This window comes from Abramis brama, assembly GCF_963993115.1.
Source record: "Abramis brama genome assembly, chromosome: 24".
Lineage (NCBI taxonomy): Eukaryota > Metazoa > Chordata > Actinopteri > Cypriniformes > Leuciscidae > Abramis > Abramis brama.
The window spans coordinates 22,895,411-22,901,410 of record NC_139986.1 but is presented as its reverse complement, the minus strand read 5'-3'; positions in this window follow the sequence as shown (position 1 = coordinate 22,901,410).

The window sequence follows — 6,000 nt, the reverse complement described above, 5'->3', positions numbered from 1 at the left end:
TTATTTCTCTCAAAGGAGTCATCATATGGATCATACGAACATAAAGTTGGGTGGATTCTAATTGGCTGTCAATGTTTTTGTTGTTCATCAACTAGAAAAAAAAAAACGTTCTGAAATTTATTCCAATGATATTTTTCCTCTGTATCGAGTGCATTTACACGCATGTTCTTAAACCAACAATGCATGTGGGCGTGTAAATGCATTACCCCATTGACTTCCATATATTGACTTACCCCACTGACTTCCATAGTATTTTTTTTTCTACACTATGAAAGTCAATGGGGTCCATCAACTGTGTGGTTACCGACATTCTTCAAAATATCGTCTTTTGTGTTCAGCAGAAGAAAGAAATCCATACAGGTTTAAGATGAAGGTGAGAAAGTAAAAGAAAAGGACAGCCAAGTCTGATTATTCAGATTGAGGGCCAGTTAACCCCCACTGCCACTTGCAGGCTGAGAAATGGCTTCATTTAAGCTGATGATTGAGTCTTTTTTTTTATTGCGAATGCTAAAAACAACATGCTCCTTATTTTGTGTTGCACTACATTTTCTTTTCTTTTTTTACTGTGTAGTAGCTGATTAAAGCGAGCAGAGAAGTGCTGCTATTATGAGCACTTATTGACTTGCTTTTTTCAGGTCATATTCACAGAGAAAGTGATTTTGCCCTCTGGTGAATCAATGGGCATCAAATGAGATGGACAACACCCATTTCCTGTTCCTTCCCACCTCATGCATATAAATCTCACAGATGTTGTCGCACCCTTGAGATGATGCTCTCAAAGGCGGCTCATCGATTTGCTGAGGTTGTAGTGTTGCGACGTGTTCTGGAGCTGATCACTCGATTAATGAATGAATGAGTGAACCTTATTTTGCAACATTCACAAACAAGTATTTTAGCATAGAAAAAATGCAATCTATTAGCTTTAGTAAAGGCTCCCGTTCTTCTGTGCACACTTTTCTAATTAAAAAAATGCTACTTTCATAATTTTTTTAAATCAAAATATTATAACTAAAATATATTTTCCTTTTTTCCTTTAACCAAGGCTGTGCAGGACTTTTTTCCACCTCAGAGTAAATGACGATGATAAAAATACTACTACTGCTAATAATAATAATTGTGACTTACTTTATATCCCATATTGTGACTATATTTTCACAGTATGACATTATACATAACAATGTTTTTTTTTATAATTTTATACCTTTGTCACAACCAATGTTACTTTAGTATAACTGAGATACTCTTATAGTTTTTATCAATATTTTAAAAAAAATTATAATTTTTTTTTAATAGTTTTTGTCATTTTTATTAGTTATTGTTTATATATATATCCATTTAGTTCTAATTCATTTTAATTTCAGTTTTAGTTATTTTAGTACAAGTTACTAAAAGAGTAAGCTGTCTAAAATATATATTTAAAATTTTTATTACTTTATTATAGTTTATTTTATGTCAAGTAATGATGAATCACAACTAGCTTAATTAGTTTTTTTTGACTCTGAAGTGGAAACACACTTTCCATAGATTAAAGATGGGAATGCTACATAAAATCATGCCCCATCCTAAATTATTTCCCACCTAATATTCTATTTTACTCAGAATTTCATCACGAGGAAGTTAAACACATTGCGAATGCCATTTCATAGTGTCTCTAAATGGTTAAACTTAGCATTATGGAACATGTTGAGGGCACAGCATCATGTTTTATATTTCAGATACATTTGGTTTAATGTTCAGTGAGTTTCCATTCACGTTGTTGAACTTCTCTCATGTCTCTCATCTGCATCTACACATTACAGTAAGTTGCGCTTGGTGCTTTTTAAAAGTTGACAGACAAACTATTAAGCTGGTAATAAAACAGCCTTTCTGCTCTCCGTAATGTCTCACAGTGTGGCGCATGCAGACTTAGTCTCATTGAATCTAAAATTTAAAAGACCATAGCCCTCTTAAAAGGTTAACAACTTCAAAACAACATTTGAATGAAGCTGTCCCAACCGGATCTGCTGTTGTTTCCAGCCCGCTTTAGACAGAATCAGAGAGAGAAGCCTTCTTCACGTTGATGTGTGGCATCATTTAAATCTGTATAGCAGCGGGGCTCGGGTTCACTGGGAGTTCTTCCAATCCATTTTATGCTTTAGCAGCCTATATTTGCTTAATACAGAAAACTTTTGAGCGATACGTTTTCCAGCTTATTTTGGGGGCAGCGGCAACAAAGCTATCCGTCATGTGCTTTTAAAAGTCAGTGTGCGAGAAATTGCAGCGCGGCTCGGGAACGGAAAGGCCAACCCATAACTAGCCTGTAAAGCTCAGGGCCAGCAAACCTGCTTTCGGTGCTGAGCATTTCAAGATGGTCAGATAAACAAGAGCAGACACCACAGTTTTACCGTGACATTTCCAACAGCCAAATCGTAAACCAGGAAGCTCTTCTGTTAAAGGCCACTCAGTTAAACTAAGCATTTGTTTATTCGGCAGGCAGTATATTCAACCCCCTAAAGCTACAGGGAGAACAACCTCTGTTTAATCACATTCTCACTCCTGAGGCCCGAGTGGCCGCTGCCATTATCTTGCTGGAGCTACTGCGGGATAATTGTGTGAGACTGCAGCAGGGGTTTGCAAAGACTTGTCAGGATGAATTTGATTGTAGGGCTTCATTTGCATCACATAATATATGGTGTGTATATTTTATAAGCACATATGCATGCACATCTTCATTCATTTTTAGATAAATGATCATCAAAAACCAGCCAGTAAATTTTTTTTTAATAACATTTTTTTTTTTTTTTTATATATATATATATTTTTTTTTTTTTTTGTTATAAAGGCCTGGATGACCACAACTAATAATATCTTGTTCGTGTTACAGATGGCATAATTGGGGCAGACTAAAGCAGGGGTTTGCAACGCCTTGTCAGAATGAATTTGATTTTTGGGCCTGATTTGCATCATACTATGGTGTGTATATTTTATAAGCACATATGCATGCACCTCTTCATTCATCTGTAGATAAATGAGCATCAAAAATAAATTAGCCATGTCATTGTTTTTAATTTATTTGATAATTTAATAAATAAATTCTATTGTTTTAAAATCAACATTTTATTTATTAAATATTTTATATATATAAAAATTACTTTTTGCATTTAATGGAGTTGAGAATAATAGGAAAGTACAAATTGTTATCCACTTATTAATTGTACAATTAGCCTAACAAGTACAAAATGATTAGATTAGCATTAAAAGAATGAATGTGATGACAGCACTAAGCATACTACAAGAATGTCGTAAAAGTGAGAACTCAGGTGGAACTGTCAGCCAGTTGCGTCTCACATTTTTCAACCCCTTTGGGTTTCAAGCTTAATTAATCAAAGAACAACACTGCATATGAGCACAGCAATTAATCTTTTTTTAATCACCCTGAATGAAGAACCATCCCGTTATATACAGAAGACTCTTTGAGTTTAGCGGAGGAATGGACTTCAGTTCAAACATGGACGGCATTTGATTAATTAAGACAGTGAGAGTTGCTTAATTGTCCATTTATTAGTTTATTTCATCTGTCATGAAAAACACAGACTCCTCTCAATCATTTCTGGTGCAGGTCATTCGATGAAGGCCGCAGACTCAATCTGGCCCAATGCATCCGCTCAAATGTAAAAAACCCTCAGTAGATCATCAGGTGATTCATTTGAACATCCTGCTCATTTAACATACTGCTTTTTGCATACAATGTAGTGTGCACATATTTGGACACAGAGTGTTTATTTTCCTGTTGAATGAATAAAAATGATGAGCCGTGAGTTGAGAGAAAGGAAAACGCAGTGAGAGAGTGCTTTATTCCTATGTGTCTGCTGGCAGTCGAGAGCCGCCCATAAATCACCGCAGGAACTGTCCTAGCATGATAGAGTCAAATTATTACAGCTAAACACACAAGTATGTGGAATGATTAAAGTGTCTCGGCTCTTCCAAGCCGAGATGGATGTTTGATTAATCACAGGCTTCTGTGGAGCCGGACAGAATTGTGAAACACACAGCGCTGACTTCTGGTTCCAGCAGTCTGTCGACTGAAGGATGAAGCACTGCAGTGTATAAACATCATCACAGTACATTCACTGCACACTGCCACTGAAGACTGTGTCATAAGTTTGTCTTTTCTAGTCCTGCAACTCACTGTTTGAAAAGGACAAGCCCTAGTGCCCATTATTTATAGAGTAAAAAACTAAATATTGAAAGGAAACAGATTCTTCCATTGCTTCTCAATGGAAGATGCTGCACTTCCTATTTCATTTTTTTCCCCCTCTGCACATTAATCAATAGGACGTTTTTATTCTGTCCTCTTTTCCGTCTTGTAAAGACATGTGAGTCTCTTAAATTGCCTGTGGAGAATCCAACTGCACAGTGGTCCTCAGATGAATTTTGAGCAGTGTAAAGACAATAGTCATTTTAATCACGCATTGTGCCATCAAATCACATTGCTTGTGTTCATCCCTATTACGACTCAATATCGCATTTGTAGAGATATACAAAGTTCTGTCATGAAACTCTAGATGGCGCAGGCTGATAGGTGCTTAACTAAATCTGGTTGCAATGCATCGTTCTCAATAGGGCACAGCTGATTGGTTCCTGCTGTATCAGTATAGCCAATGAGCTTGCATGCTCAACCTTCAAATACTTGGTCAGCATTTACTGTAGCAGTTGCAGTGCATTCAGAAACCCTTCACCTTCCCCAGCTCCACCTGTAGAGATCTGCTATGGGTAATTCATGTACGCTATATTGTACAGGAGCAGCATGTCTTACTTGCTCACATATTTTCTGAATAATTTTACAATTACCATTTTTTACTCAGCCCTATACCTAATATTTTCTTCCTTAGTATTTTTTGTCTTGTTTTCAGTACAAATATCTAAACATTCTTAAACCAAGATACAGTTAGGCTACTTGAGAAACAAAATGACTTTGACATTGAGTCTTGTTAAAAAATGTTTTTGTAAATTTGTGCTTAAATCAAGAAAAAAATATCTGCTATTTGGGTCAGAAAAATAAACTTGATTTAAAGGGAAACAAAGATTATTTTTCTTACTCTGTTGGCAGATTTCCCCTCCTGTTTTAAGCAAAAACTCACTTAATTTTGATACATTTAATATAGAAAACAAGACTTAATATCTTGTCATTTGGCTTCTGAAGTGAACATATCTTGATTTAAGAATGTTTAGATATTTGTATTGGAAAACAAGATATTATTAAAAAAAATTTTTTTTTGGTAGTGTACTACGTAAAAACATCAGATATATAGTTGAGAGCTCCAGTAGGGAGCTATAAAGGAACAACTTTAAAGCAATAAAATCATCCTCTGGGTAGAAGATTATAAACAGGATTATGATGAAAACATTTTGAAGACAATGATCTGAATAGTTTTAGCTGAATGATTTAGCTTTATCATTGTGTCTATGAGCAAAACATTTAACCCCTGGACGCACCAGCAGTAGTACCCATGCAATTTGAGAACGGTTAGTCACTTTAGATAAAATATGCCTGTTGAATGGGAGTCATAGTGATATAAGAGGCACATTGGCCATATGAAGATCACTCTAAACGTTTAAACCACATGTCTTTGCCACTTAGATTAAAGAGGAATTGTTGATTTAAAATGCGGTCTGAATTGGTTACCTTGTGGTGAAATTATATTGCTGTCACAACAGAACAATTCTTGAAGGAAAGAAAGTCTGGGGAAACCAGCGATGTCAAATTACCTCAGACTCTGTCAGCAGCCATTACACCACCAAAAGAAAGGAACACTCCACAACAATAAAGCTGACATGTAAAAGCATGATAAGTTGTTGAGCAGTATAGTTGTTTCTTTTGTGCCAGGAAATGGAAAAAGATTTCACTTCGTAAGGAAGAAGAGAACTACAACCTAGAACCTTCTAAAGTCATTTTTATATCCTTGTCAACTCTTATTTTACTCTTATCAACAGTTTATCTGATTAGAAGCAGCTGTTAAA